Consider the following 15,642-nt stretch of genomic DNA (forward strand, 5'->3'; position numbering starts at 1 on the left):
AATACAAGCACACGCAAACCATCATCACCCATACTGTTTGTGATATTACACGGTGTGTGTGTTTTCCGCATAATGTAGTAGGCACAGTGACGTACCGTACCTTAACCTCAAAAAGACTACACAATACAGTGCAAGAGACCAACAACACACAAACAGCATACAAAATACTTACGTAAATATTGTACTTCAAATTCTTGAAACGCGTAGTGCTAAGCATGAAAAAACTACATATCCGATACACTGTTTCCATATTTAATTCACTAACATTCGAGCAACGCAAAGTGAGTTGAGATGTCAACTAGCGCTACATGGTTATGTTAGGTTAGGTTATGTCAGGTCAGGTCTCCAATCTCCTTAATCTTAATCTAGTTCTGTATTCAGGGTGCCTCACGTTGTAAAGCGCCTCATCAGCTTCATACATCTCTATTAATTTTATAGTTGTCGGCATACACCAATTGTATTTACCGTCAATGTTTATAAAAACACTACAGACGACAGATCGCTGCAGCGATGCTAGCGCCCCATGTGGTAACATGTCACATTGCAGTGAACACTAAACAGAAGACAAGCGATTCCTTTGATCAAATCTACAGTGAGGCCCTAGATTTGTCAAACATTGGACGACATTTGACAAAGTTCCTATTACACCATCAAATATCTTTGACAAAGATATTGGACAAAGAAATTTGATAGCGTAATACCAGCCTCAGACAACGAAAGATTCGAAATAAACGTTCGAGAAAAAACCCAACTGGTTCAGATGGTCAAAACTGTCACGACTCACGTAGCAGCGCATGCAGTTTGAAAACGGTTGCGCTTGCCTGTGATAGCTAAGCCTACTTTCACTCGAATCTCGAACGAACGTCGTCGACCCCTGTGCCTCGACGCACAGATTTCACCCAGTCGCAAAGCATGGGAATTGGGTGAATGCATGTGTCGAATGCTTTGGCGTGATTCCAGCGGTTGCAACCGATACTCTAACGAACCTAATTTCGAATGTCCAGTAATAATTTCTGTGATTTGCAAGTTACAGGTACATTTGTAATATACGAAATACAACATGTTTGCATTATGAAATCGGTCAAATTACGGTTTCGGTGGGTTTCACGTGATGTGTAGGTATTCGTATTAGCGCTAAGAATCATGGGAAATGAACACGGCCAATCATTAGTCAGATGCAGATAACAAATGACAGTGTAATTAAAAGCTAAGTGCATTGTAGGACAAGTCATCATAATCTGATGCCCTAAAACGTTTAGCCAACGTATTACAATACAAAACATAAGATTGGCAGTCATGGTAGTAATGTTACATAGGCACATTTCCCTCTCATTTTGTTTTTACTACATAAAATTGTTTGCAGAGGCCCATACGTAAACTACGAGGATTGCAAGACGCTATTATGTAACATTTACCCATATAGATGTAACATTGTCAGATTTTTTTATTGCCTGAGTGGGTTTCCTGTACATGTAGAGTGTAAAATTAACCAAAAATTCACAGCAGTTTGACAGCATGTACCTTCAACCCTCCAGATATATTTCTCAGATTTGATCAAATATCAGTATCACCTGACTAGTTGCTGTATACGCCTAGCTGCAGTGACGAAGTAGTCGGATTTCGTTGATTACAATCCAATTTTGCTTTCAGTCCTTATCTCATTTGTTGTTTGATTAATCTGTTTGGCCACTGTGAGTGACTTTTTTCGTATATGCAAACTATCTCTCTCTCTCTCTCTCTCTCTCTCTCTCTCTCTCGCTGGTAACTTCATGTCAAATCAACACAGAAAAGTACAGTTTTCGACAATATCTCCAACTTTTATCAAATTTGGTGTGTTTATTGTACATAATAGAATGAAAAGTTCCAAATTACAGAATTATGGCAACAACAAGAAATTTTGAACCCGAAGTTCGGAAAATGTGCTTCAGATTCGACAAACACTGCTGACAAAAACAGATGCAACTACTGTTCTAATAGAGTCAGAAGAGTGAAACAGGTAACTTTGGAAATGGCCTGGAACAAGCTTTCAGATGATACCCAACAAGGACATATTTAAACACTGTACACAGTTAGGGTCACTGACCTTGACCTTCGAATTTGAATTACGCAAAAAATGTCACCATAAATTTTTTTGAAAAATTTTTATGTGCTGCTTCATATTACACTACATAACATACTAAAAAATAAAGTTGGGATGACATTTGCAGTAGGAGATATAAATTAGTGCTGTATGTGCAGCCATGGGGTACAATGAAACAACACCAGTTATATGCAGACTACAACAAATTACTGAAAAACGTGGTAACTGTTGATTGATTGATTTTTATTGTTAAAACAGAGATGTGACAGCAACACATAGTAAGGTAGCAGTGTGAACAGGCCAATAGCAATCATTTTATTTCCACCAGTCACAGTTAAGCTGACAATCTGAAGAAGCCAATAGCATTCTTGTTTTGAACAATTACAGGTAAAATTGCAAGACGAGAAGTCCAACAGCAAGCATTTTTATTTTGACCTGTCAAAGGTTAGCTTGTAAAGTGAAATGCCAACAGCAGCCGTTCTTGTTACCTTACAGTAAGTCAGAAGTTAGGAAATCATACAAGTGAATTGTTTTCTTTCAAAGCCTGGATATCAATGTGGATGCTACATGTACAGATGAAGTTATAGCAGAAGTGTTATGTTTTGTGACTGTACAAATCTAATGGTTGGAGTTTGAGAGGGTCATGTACTGCTGTAAACCCTTCAGGAAAAATGGACACAATAGATACAAGAAAAGTCTGTAAAATGTGAATGGTTGATATAATCAGTGTCATAATGACAGACCACAAAATATATGACAGATGTATGAAAAAATTGACACCAAAACAAAGGCCTGTGGCCAGACAAAGCACATTGAAGGGGATGGGAATCACAATCCTGCATAAGTCTTCAGTCGAGTGAGGCACATCTGATGCAACTGACAACATCCATACATTTTAAATTGTCCACAGATGGCTAAATAAATTTAAAAAAATTAAATAAATAAATAAACCTCAAATATTGCTTTAGTTCCATTAGTTTGCATTCTGGTATCTGTTAAGAAGAGACTGAGAGAGGAAACATACACAGAAAAAGTTAGAGAAAGTGTCAGAGGTATTCAAAAGTAAATATGGACCCATTGTGGGAGAAAATGCAGTGGATGAAACAAATGTGAAATCTGAAATTATAATGCAATTGAAAATGAAATTTAGTACTAGCATCACGAGCAGTGAGAAGATCTTCCAAAAAGTTGGAGCATTTGAGGAAATGAAAATGAGTTTGGAGCCTCAAACTATTTAGTGAGAAAGGCAGAACAATTAGTTAAAGAATGTTATGTATCTTAGCAACTCCTAATGCAAGACCTAGGTGTGCTCTAAGAGAAGACACTGTGAACAGTGTCATAAAATTTTACGACATAGCAGATAGAAGTTGCTATTTGCCTGGGAATAACTTTGTTTCTATGAAGAAAAACAGATCCAGGGTTCATACACAAAAACAAAGGTGTCGGGAAACCTGAATGAGTTGTATGAAGCATTCAGAGATGTACATCCAGGACTGAAAATAAGATTATCCAAATTTTGCCAATTACAATACAAGAATTGTGTTCTGTCTGGTGCAAACAGTACCCATAGTGCGTGTATGCTGCAGTCACCGAAACCAAGTCAACCACGTACTACCTCCAAACTTCACATGTGAAGTTCAGGCGGAGTCCTCGAAACACATTTGGACCTCCAATCAGTTGTTGTTTATTAAACTGTCCAGCCAAATCAATATCAATAGCCTTCAAAGCTTTGTAATTCCATGTGGCAATTAGAGGCTCTGATTGCTGCACTTACTGGCTTCACAACATATCGAGTCCTCAAAGCCAGATATATGTTGTGGGAAGTGAATGTATGCTGTACACTTTGCTTTTAGAACAGTAACTTATCCATATCATGACTCTATTGATCGAAGTAGTAACAGTAGTGTACACTGAGGTGACAAAAGTTGTGGGATAATGAGGAACACATTTACAGATGGGAGTAGTATTACACACACAAGGTATAACAGGGCAGTGCATTGACAAACTGTCATTTATACTTAGGTGGTTATGTAAAAATGTTTCCAATATTATAATGCCCACATGACAGGAATTAACAGATGTTGAGTGCAGAATGGTAGTTGGAGTTATACGCTTGGGACATTACATTTCAGAAACCATAAGGGTTTAAGTATTATGAGATCCACAGTGTCATGAGTGTATGAGAATACTAAATTTCATGTATTATCTCTCACTTCAGACAAGGAAGTGGCTGGTGGCCTCAGCTTTAAAGACTGAGAACAGCAACATTTGTGTAGAGTTGTCAGTGCTGCAGATAAGCAACACTGTGAAGGAAAACCCTAGAAATCAATGTGGAACACTTGATGAACATATCTGTTAGGACAGTGGAAGGAAATTTGACATCAAGGGGTATGGAAGCAGACGACCAATGCGAGTGCCTTTGCTAGCAACGTGACATTGCCTACAGCACCTCTTCTGGGCTTGTGACCACATCAGTTTGAACCTAGACAACTGTAAAACCATGATCTGGCCATATGAGCCCTGATTACAGTTGGTAAGAACTGATGGTAGGGTTTGAATGTGGCACAAATGAAGCCATGGACCGAAGTTGTTAAAACAGTGTGCAAGCTGGTGGTGGCTCCATAATGGTGTGGGCTGTGTTTACATGGAATGGACTGGGTCCTCAGGTCAAACTAAACTACTTAGAGAACATCTGCAGCCATTCATGGACTTTATGTTCCCAAACAATGAAGGAATTTGTATAGATAACAATGCACCATGTCACCAGGCCAGTACTGTTCACAAATGGTTTGAAAAACTTTATGGAAAATTCAAGTGATTGATTTGGCCAGCCGAATTGCCCAACAAGAACATTTATGTGACATAATTGAGAGGTCAGTTGAAGCACAAAATTCTGTATGAGCAATACTTTTGCGACTATGTACTGCTGTACAGGCAACCTGGCTCAATATTTCTGCAGAGAACTTCCAGTGACTTGTTGATTCCATGCCATATTGAGCTGCTGCACTATGCTGGGCAAGCAGAGGTCTGATATGATATTTGGAAATATCCCATGATTTTTGTCACCTCACTGTATATGGAAAAGTGCCATAAATTCAGTTAGGGGATATAGGGGAAATATGATACATACTAACCATCTTCCTAAAATTAATAAAAGTACTCAGCACCTAGTATTGACGTTTATGTTTATTAACTATGCAGACTGATAAATGTTACATAATTACAAGAGGATGAGCACAGATAGTTAGGATACAAGTAGTCTTTGTGGTATTACTTTAGATCAAGGATGTGTGGAGAGCAGAGGATTTGGACTGAGCGAAGTGTGGGATGCAACCATATGTGCTGAAGATTTATTTGTTTAATCGAGTTGACCAGAGAATACTGCACATCAATTTAATGTCACATCAGTTAATTATTGTTGTCTTGCAAAAGCAAATTAATATTCATTTGGCTTATCTGCACCTTGAATTCGTCGTCATACTCCTTCGATAAATGGACACATGGAGATCTGGTGCTAGACTGGTAATAATCTTGCTCTGACAGGTCTCTTGGTTGTTGTTACTAAATGAAATAAACTCTTATCTCTGCAGGATTAATAATAATAAGGGCTAAAGGGACAACATATCCTGAGAAGACAAAAAAATTGTTGCCCGCTGCTCACTGGGAGACTGAATACCGCATGACACTGTTACAGGCTTGTGACACAGTAAGAAAAGTACATAGGCTGAGCAGAGACATATGGCGAATCATTCCAGTGTTTATATGGGCTGGAAACGGGGAAATTAATTGGGGTAAGTGAATTTGATGAAGGCTGTATTGTTGTTTTGTGGCATCTTAGAAGTGGTGAAGCTGGTCAGTTGTCCACATGTTACAGTTGTCAGCATCTATAGAAAGTAGTTGAACGGCAATGAAACCATGAGTGGGTGACAATGTATTGGGAGTATGACATTCAGTGCTTATTGCTAAGCATGGGGTTCTGCAGCATACGCCCCTAGTGTGTTCCCTTGTTAATGCAATGGCATTGCCAATTAACTTTATCTTGCAGAATGAGATTGTCAAGTTTCGACTTGGTCCATTGGAACTGGTTTGCCTAGTTGGTTGAACTATGTTTCATGTTTACACTGGTACCTCATCATCCAGACAAATGGCTACTCAAAACATGCACTGTGCCGTAGACACAGAAATGTGGGGACAATGTTACCCCAAGGGTGACATACACCTGAGACAGCTGTGGACTACATGTTGTAAACATTATCCTGCATCCCTTCATGCTTCATCTCTTCCCCTGTGACTATGACATCTTCCAGCAGCATAACTGCCCATGCCAAAAGGTCAGAATCGCTCTGCAGTGGTGGTAATGAACTCATATTGATGCATTGGCCACCAAATTCTGCTGTATGAACTCGATGGAACATATCTGGGATGCTGTTGGGTGCCAGCTCTGTACTTAAAAATCACTGGCCTATAATTTATGGGAATTGTGTGACTTGTGCATAGACCTCTGGTGCCACATTGTACAGGCTGAGATTGATATTGTGCTGTGAGTTTGATCACTGCATGGCTATCTGTTGGATAGTTAATTTCCAGCCTGAATGAAGAAAGATGTTTAATTTCTTCATGTTGGTAAGTAACTTGAATGTACTTAAAGAAGAAACCCATAGTTGAACAAATCTAGCACTGATATATGTGGTGTGATAAAATGAAAGATTTTGATGATAGTTTGACTCATTTTTGTGGGGCTAAAAACCTCTGAATGTAAGTGAATATTATTTATCTGTACTGTTGTTTGAACATAGTTTTTTTAAAATATTTTATATATGACTGTTATTTTTTAATATCTTTGTTTTTATTATCTTTGTAGACATGATTGTTGTCTGCAATGTGATACAGTGTTTTAGGTGCAACCCCAAATATGTAATGCATGAGACTGGTCACAGTGTAGCATAATACAAATACTGCAATGCATACATATGTACCTAGTAATCAGTCTGAAAGATAATCTTGTTAGTGTCCTTGCATGTAATGTATTCAGTTATGATGAGACCAATGCCATTAACGACCCTGTAAAATCATTTGATTAGGAACTTCTCTCTCCCCCCCCCTCACCCCCCCAGTCATGTTTTTATGCAGAGAGGAGCATAGTAAGAAGCTACTTGGGAAAGAAAATGTTCCCAACGGCCATTCTTGTTGTAGCAAATCATGTGGCATTGCTGGGGTTGATACAGTTGTACTATGCATGATTGGATTTATATGCCAACATATGTGGAGAATCCTTTAGAAGAAGCTTTTATCTCAGATGTGAGGCATCTGGAAGCTATTAAAGTCATTACTATTTCATTCCAATTAAGAGGCTTTTATCTCTGCAGTGTTTATGCTAAAAGTTGGTTTTTATGTCAACAAATGAAAAAAAAAAAAAAACTGTTAACTGCTTGCAGTTGCTTTCCTCATGCCTAGGAGATATGTGTACACAGAAGAGTCTGAGGTGGAGTGGTTGTCAGCATATGTGAGTGAAGATGATGTGTAGTATATTGAGGGAAAAGTATAAACAGGTTAAAGAAAGGTTGATTTGAACTTGTGACATTTTTGGGAAGGCTCTAGAAAAAAAGAACTACAGAGTACAGAACTGTGTGCATTGTACTGGAAGTTCTGGGGGACCAGAAAATAAAGGTATTAGGGAGAGACAAATTTCCCCAGATTCCCACAAAATATTTAGAGTGGAACAAACTGACATCTCAATAGAGCCTATGAAGAACATTTTATTTATTTTAACAATACCTTCTGTTGAATGATACAATTGTTTAAACTATACATTTGCAAAGAATTTTGATGTTAAGGAACAGTACACTCTTGTTGCTGTCAATATTTCAGTTTCTCATTATTAATTTTGATGTTATTACTTCAGCATACTTGAAATAAAAAAAAGATTAGAGTGATTTTCTGTTCCAGTTAATCATATTACACTTACTGTTTTACCCACTGTCTTAGCAATGTCTGAACCAAAATTGCTGAGATTTTTTTAGGTATCATTTTTCATTGCTAGTAGTCTCTATACATGACAAAAAATAGATGTGGCTAATTTACCTCAAAATAAGTATGAGATTGGTATATAATTTGCAAATCATTTCTGAAATGTGAGGTTGATCACTCATTATTTTTTCTAGTCCTCTGATAAGAAAAAGTATTTTAATGTGTTTCTGTTGATGCCTTTCACCTGCACTCTCCACATGCTGAATTTTGAATGATCATAACTGAGCATAATTTGGGTGTGGAACCAAAGATCTTAAAAATAAATAAATAAGAAGTGCTCATTCTTACCCTATTTCATAACTACCACCAGAAATATACCATAGCCTTGTCAAATCCATGCCACACTGAATCACTGCTGTATTGCACTCCAAACATGGACAAACAAACCATTAAACAGATGGCCATAGCGTTTTGACTCATCAGTGTATCTTAGGTTATTGCACTTGTTTCACAGGATTTTAGTGACACAGATTTCACTTTCCAAAGAACTGTCAGATGGTTTGTGTGCAGTGAAAGACGATGGATACATATCCATAATGTGGACATTAAGCTGAATGAATCTTTGCATATGATATGACTGAGTAAGAATACTATGGATTTATGCCAGATATCACAACTTTTCTCTGGCTTAAATTGTGTTAAAATATAGCTAAAATTTGCACCTGAAGAGACATCATTAACAGTAAACAGTGAGAATTAGTCTAAGTATTGTCAAACCATGCGTGATGCAACAGTGGGTGAACATTACATCACTTGAGCATTTGCGAAACCTTAGACAAGTAATTGGAAAAATAGGCCTTCCTTGTGTTTGCCAAATATATTAAACCTCATCAAGAAGTGTGGCCCCTATTTTTTCAAACAAAAAACAATCAGCAAGTTTTTTTTCACATAATAGTTTAATATGAAAAAAGTATACTACATGGTGATGAACTCTGCACTGCACAATGGCTTGGTGCTACAGCAACTGGTTGCTGAAAGTGATTACATTTGAGGAAGGTATGAATGACATTTGAATGATTCATGTAATATCAATGAGATGTTATAGGTTTCCACCTGTATGAAATGCATAAAACACGAAGAGCTGAACATCAGAATTTTCTTAAATAAACTACAATTTTACAGCATTAAAGGGCTTATTTCATAATTTATCAATAGGGACGAGACCACAACATTATGCAGTTCCAGAAGGGATCACAAGGAAGCACCATTTTTGTTCCTGTCAAAAATCACTACCAAAAACTCATGAGTTCAATACTGTATTTGCCCTTGTTACTGTTATTAAAGTATGGATTAACATGTTGAGTAGCTCAAGGCTGGTGGCAACCATAGCGTAGCCTTACACCTGATGCTTTGAGTCCATTGGGAGCCACAGTAGGGCCTTACACACGATCCCATAGCCTGCTAGTGAAACAGCGCATGACTGTCAGTGTGTTAAAAAGTAATGCTCAGAACTTAACAACACATCTTGGGAAAAAAAAGAAATTAACACACTTAACACAATATTTCTCTTGGTATTTCCTAATGCATCAAGTCTGTTGATTCATTTTTCCAATAGAGAACATGTTTCAAAATACTCATTTTACAGTCATCCTGCAGCTGTCCATGAGCAATGTGGCTTGGCATTGTTCCTTAAAGTCTTTCTTCAGTGTGCCAAATAGAAAGAAATCTGGAGACACAAGGTCATGACTATATTGTTAGTACTTGAGCAACTCTCAGCTGAATTTTAGTGTCAAATATTATCATCTAGCAGACAAATATTAGTACCCTCTGGTATTTTTTTAAATTATACACCTAGTTCCATAGGACCAAATTGAAGAGTGAATCTCCATGGTCATGTAACATGTCAGTACAACAGTACAACAGAAAAGTCATAATAAATAAAATAAAATGTTTTGACTCCTAAAAGGACAACAACCTGTAAGTGCATATAAACGCAATCAATTAATTTTTCGAGGAACTTCTCAACAGAATAGAAGGAGTGACCCATGAGCAAACTCTTTAGTTTGGATTTGGAAGCATTTGGATTGCTGTTAAGATTTTCCAATTCTTGTGGTAGCTTACTGAAAATGGATGCAGTAGAATACTGCCCGCCTTTTGCAAAAGAGTCGAGGAGGTACAATCCAAATGTAGAGTTGATTTCTGCATAGTATTAACTGGACAAAAGTTGCTACTTCTTGGGAAAAAGTTTATACTGTTAACAAGGAACAACAATCAAGTGTGAAACATTCCATGTGAGAAAAATATATCTAAAAACAAAGATGATGTAACTTATCAAACGAAAGTGTTGGTATGTTGATAGAGACACTAACAAACACAAACACACACACAAAATTCAAGCTTTTGCAACCCACAGTTGCTTCATCAGGAAAGAGGGAAGGAGAGGGAAAGATGAAAGGATTGGGTTTTAAGGGAGAGGGTAAGGAGTCATTCCAATCCCGGGGGTGAAAAGACTTACCTCAGGGGGAAAAAGGGACAGGTATACACTTGCACACACACACACACACATATCCATCCGCACATATACAGACACAAGCAGACATATGTAAAGGCAAAGAGTTTGTAAAGGCAAAGAGTTGGGCAGAGATGGATATGTGTGTGTGTACGAGTGTATACCTGTCCCTTTTTCCCCCTAAGGTAAGGCTTTCTGCTCCCGGGATTGGAATGACTCCTTAGCCTCTCCCTTAAAACCCACATCCTTTCATCTTTCCCTCTCCTTCCCTCCTTCCTGATGAAGCAACTGTGGGTTGCGAAAGCTTGAGTTTGTGTGTGTGTGTGTGTGTGTGTGTGTGTGTGTGTGTGTGTGTGTGTTAGTTAGTTGGTGTCTAAATTGTCTATCTGAACATTTAGAAATTTGAACTGTTCAGTCTCACTAATCATATGCCCATTCTGTGTATTCAGATTTTGTTGATTTGTGTGTTAGAAACAGTAAAAACTGAGGCTTACTGTGATTTAGCTGTAGGTTGTTTTCTGCAAGTCATAAACTTATGTCTGGAACTGCACTATTTGAAACAGTGCCAACTTTGCACCCAACATTCTTTATTACCAAGATAGTGTTATCAGAAATATTTTAGAATCACATGTAATAGTAGAAGGTATATCATTTATATAAATGTGGAACAGGAGTGTCCACAGCACTGATCCTGGGACACTTTCCATTTAACCACACCCCTCTCAGGTCCCACATCACAGCCATTCTCAATACTGTGGAGAATGAACTTTTGCCATCTCTTCCTGTGGTAAGAGGTGAACTAGTTGTGAACTGCTCCCCATATTCCGTAGTAAAAGAAAATTTTTTACTATGTACTGACTGTGTATCCTCAACCTCGTCCTGCTGACCAGACACTTCCTTTATGACTTACCATATGGTTTTAATTTTATCCTGTGAATTAGTTATTCTGTTAGCGTAGCTTCCTTGTAATATTTTTGAACACATTACAGTACTGTCTGTAATGGGCTACTGTAGCTCAGTTGTGACTACTTATAACATTCTGATATAATTCCCACTTGTTCTGCATGATATACTTTTCTACTTCTACATCAATACTCTGCAAACCACCATGACGTGCATAGCAGATGGTATTTTCCACTATACCAGTTGTTAGGGTTTCTTTATGTTCCATTCACATATGGAGCACGGGAAGAAAGATTGTTTGAATGCCTCTGTGCATGCAGTAATTATTCTAATCTTATCTTCACAATCTCTGTGTGAGCAATACATAGAGTGTTGTAGTATATTCCCAGAGTAATTATCCCACTAGTCATCTACCTAGACTGCCTTTTACTGATAGTACCCTGTTTTGAACATTCTAATGGAAAGCAACTTTCAAAGAGCACGATAAACATGTTAAGGAATGCATTGTATCTGTCATCTATGTTATCAGCACCATAAACATACCGAGCGAGGTGGCGCAGTGGTTAGACACTGGACTCGCATTCGGGAGGATGACGGTTCAATTCCGCGTCTGGCCATCCTGATTTAGGTTTTCTGTGATTTCCCTAAATCGCTCCAGGCAAATGCCGGGATGGTTCCTTTCAAAGGGCACGGCCGACTTCCTTCCCCGTCCTTCCCTAATCCGATGAGACCGATGACCTCGCTGTCTGGTCTCCTTCCCTGAAACAACCAACCAACCATAAACATCCTGCCACTCTTGTTCTTGAATGAGGTTTAAAAAGCTCTCTATTGCCCTTGGATTAGCTTTTCTACATAATTTGTAATTATATATAACATTTATTTGAGTAGAAAACCTTTTAGCATTAAAATTCATGCACATGGTCTGAAAGGCTGTTCACTCTTTTACTAACAGAATGCCTGTCTAGTAAAGAAGAATGAATAAATTATTTCTGATATTGTACACGTTATGTTGACCTCTGTAAATGACCAGGCTTTGAATTATGTGTGTTTATTGACCCCTCTCTCCCCTGCCCCCACCCCCTTCTATCACACACACTCTCTTCCATTACTTATGGCATACTCTAAGTAGCAGTGATACACTGTAATTTTCATGTCAATGTCAGCTTCACAGGACTTAAATTTCATCATAAATAAAATATAAATATTTTTCTGTACAGCTGTATTCTTTATCGTTCTGTCCATTTCACAGTGCTGCCATTTTCATTATTGTGTAACTCCATCTTCAGGTGCCTGGAGAGACGCATAGTGTAATCAACTTCCACAAGGTTTATGTACCAGTAATAGATTTTTTTTAACTTTGTAATAAACATTTATTCTGTCCTCCTCTGTTCTTCTGTATCAGCTATCCTGTGTCAACCTGAGAGGTTGCCTCAGCTGATTCAATGTCTTCCTGTAACCCAACATTATCAGGAACCCAAACACTCCAGCAGTACTCAGTAAGTGTCCATACAAATGATCTATATGGAATTCTGAAGAATATGCCATAGGCGACACAAAAAATGTCACAGATTGTTCACAAATTTTATTTACAAAAATAACAAAACTATTCATAACTATTCATCTACTCTGATGAATAATGGCACCAGATTTGCAAGTTGAAAATCTGCCTGAAGGCTATAGTTTAGAAAACAAGTTTGTCACACATACAAAAATGCTAAGTCTTGCTGAGACTCTCTTGAAGCTAAGTTTGAGGCCTTAAAATTCAGGGAAGATTTAACTATTTCCTACTAAGTACAGAGTTAAAATTCCCATGGAACAGTCTACAGCCAATGTACTACAAGAATAATTTAAGCAAAGTTTTACAACATCTATAACCACAAAGATAGGTCTGCTGATGGTGGCACAGTGACCCAGGGCATTTTCCTTAACGACTGTGTCTGGTTGGTGCCAGAGGTGGTGTTGTTGGCATGGACCTGGATGTCCAAACTGGAGTCTTGGCTTAGAGAGAACTGCTGATGGATGACCATGTGCTAACCTAAATATCATCCAGTGGCAGGATATCTTGAGATCTATTTTTGGTCATGTAGATGGTAAAAGCAAGCAGGTTCCTGCAACCCACAAACTCTGGTATTGCTGCGAGGGCCACCCAGTGTATCACCAGGAAATTACCTTCCAGTGAGAAGTGATTGCCTGTGAAGTGGGCAACCCTTGATGCTGGGAGATATGATATGTTGTTGACCTTGCACACACAATGTCATAACATGCCATCCCCCTCCCCCATCCACTCAAAAGGGGCATAGAGGACAAAACTTATTTCATTGTTTCCTTGCTGCCTTTGGTCGTTGGTGGTGGAGGGGGAGGGGCAGAGGTGGAATGTTGTCCACTACCATCGGCATCGGTTCCGTGGATGCGGGCTTGTCCGTGAATCTGGTTAATGGCTACAGTTGGGATGACCTTGTGTTGATTTGTTGTTGCCTCTCTTTTGTCCGCATCTCTGTAAAAAGAAAGAATGGTAATCCTTCTGTGTTTGCATTTTTATCTTTGCAAGGTCGCATTTGGTTTATATGTTTTCAGCAGACTATGCCTTTTGTCAGGGTGACTTTGGCCATAGCCGTGCCAAGGGTTTTGTTACTTTTTCTGGTAGTCAATCTTGGTGCCCCCCTAAAAAGTACAAGGATCCAAACAGGATCCTGAAGGATATAATGTTGGCAATAGGTTTCCTGTGATAGCTCCTGATTGACTTATGGATATGTGATTGAAAGTTGCGACCTGTGTGGTTGGCCATGTAATTTTTCTACTGGCAAGACTTTGTCTTGTGGAGTGGCATGATATGAAGCTAAAAACAAGGTCAAGAATTCGTCCACAGAGTGAGTGCAGTGTAAATTTTGATATTTGATTTTATAACATGCAGACAAATCTTTATGTTAGGCTATTGGAGGCCAGACGAAAAGGTGACATTTGTATTAATTGTATGCCATTCTTTTCACAAAAGGAAATAAATTTGTCTGAAGTGAATTGTGGCGCATTATCAGTTACCAGCCCTTCCATTGAAAATATTTTTGCCAGTGTCTGGATGGTTCAACTGGGTGAGGTGTTTGACATATGGGAGACATAAGGAAAACCTTTACCTGCATCAATGGCTATGAGTCCGGTATGGCCCAGAAACAATCCAGCAAAATCCGGTTGCAGTCTTGATCATGGCACTGAAGCGTCCGGCCATGGGAAGAATTAAATGAGGTGCTGTGGCCTGCTTGCTCTGGCAGGTGGCACAAGCTGCAAGCATCTGTGTGATGGCAACACTGAGGCCACACCAGTACACATGCTGGCAAGCCAACCTCCTGGTAAGGACCACCCTCCAGTCTCCCTTGTGGAGCAGGGCCAGCAGTCGTTGCTGTAGTGACATCTGAATAGCTGCTCTGGTCTGGTGACTCTTGCTCTGTAGGAGTTGTATGCCTTGGATGGTTGAAAGCTTGTGTCTTCTGCACCAGTATGCCTGGATTTCTGGGTTTTTGATGTGTCTTCATTCGGAGGTTCACCCTTGCTGGGCAAATCAAAGGAGTTCCCAGATGATGAGTTGTTTGCGAAGTGTGTGGTCACCAGCATCACATCCAATGGGAGGCTGTTGGCTAAGTGTGAATATCCTCCTGCCTCCTAGTTAAATTCTGAGTCCTGACGTACTGACAGTCAGGACAGAAGATCGGCATTAGTATGTTGTGTGGTGGAATGAAATTGGATGCCATAATTATAAGCAGGTAAAAATAGTTCCCATTGCTGTAGGCAGTGAGCTGTCTTGGTGGGGGTGGACGCTGAAGCCTTGAAAAAAGAGCAACAATGGTTATGAAGAGGTGCTGTAGTACAAATTTCCAGTAATAGCTCAATTGTCATAGTATGTACTTGAGTTGGTCTTTATCTTTTGGTGTGGGCAATTTTTGGACCACCTCCACATACTGAGGTGTGGGATGAATGCCTGTAGCACTGAGGACATTCCCCAAGTATTTGACGTGTTCTGCATAGAAGCTACACTTTTCCAGTTTGCTGTATGTGGCACTTCACAAGTGATATTTTAGAGATCTCTTTGGAAAATAGCTGTGCTGCTAGCCACTCTGAATGGTAGATAGTTGTACTGATGAAGTCTGTAAGTACTGATTACCAGCTTCTTCTTGGACTCGACATCCAGGTGGGG

General features: G+C 39.0%; 1 protein-coding gene across 7 annotated transcripts in view; it reads left to right on the plus strand.

The window, feature by feature from the left end:
• Positions 1-15,642, plus strand: part of LOC126188253 (alpha-L-iduronidase) — a 252,380-nt gene that overhangs the window by 14,382 nt on the left and 222,356 nt on the right. The window contains exon 1 of one of the 7 annotated variants that reach the window (XM_049929814.1): positions 874-1,033. The exons of 5 other annotated variants lie outside the window; for them this stretch is intronic. The gene's annotated coding sequence lies outside the window, so the exon portion shown is untranslated. Of the gene's footprint in view, positions 1-873; positions 1,034-15,642 lie in introns of those variants that run through there. One more of the 7 variants, XM_049929816.1, reaches the window with a different exon arrangement.

The sequence above is a fragment of the Schistocerca cancellata genome, chromosome 5, assembly GCF_023864275.1.
Source record: "Schistocerca cancellata isolate TAMUIC-IGC-003103 chromosome 5, iqSchCanc2.1, whole genome shotgun sequence".
Classification (NCBI taxonomy): domain Eukaryota; kingdom Metazoa; phylum Arthropoda; class Insecta; order Orthoptera; family Acrididae; genus Schistocerca; species Schistocerca cancellata.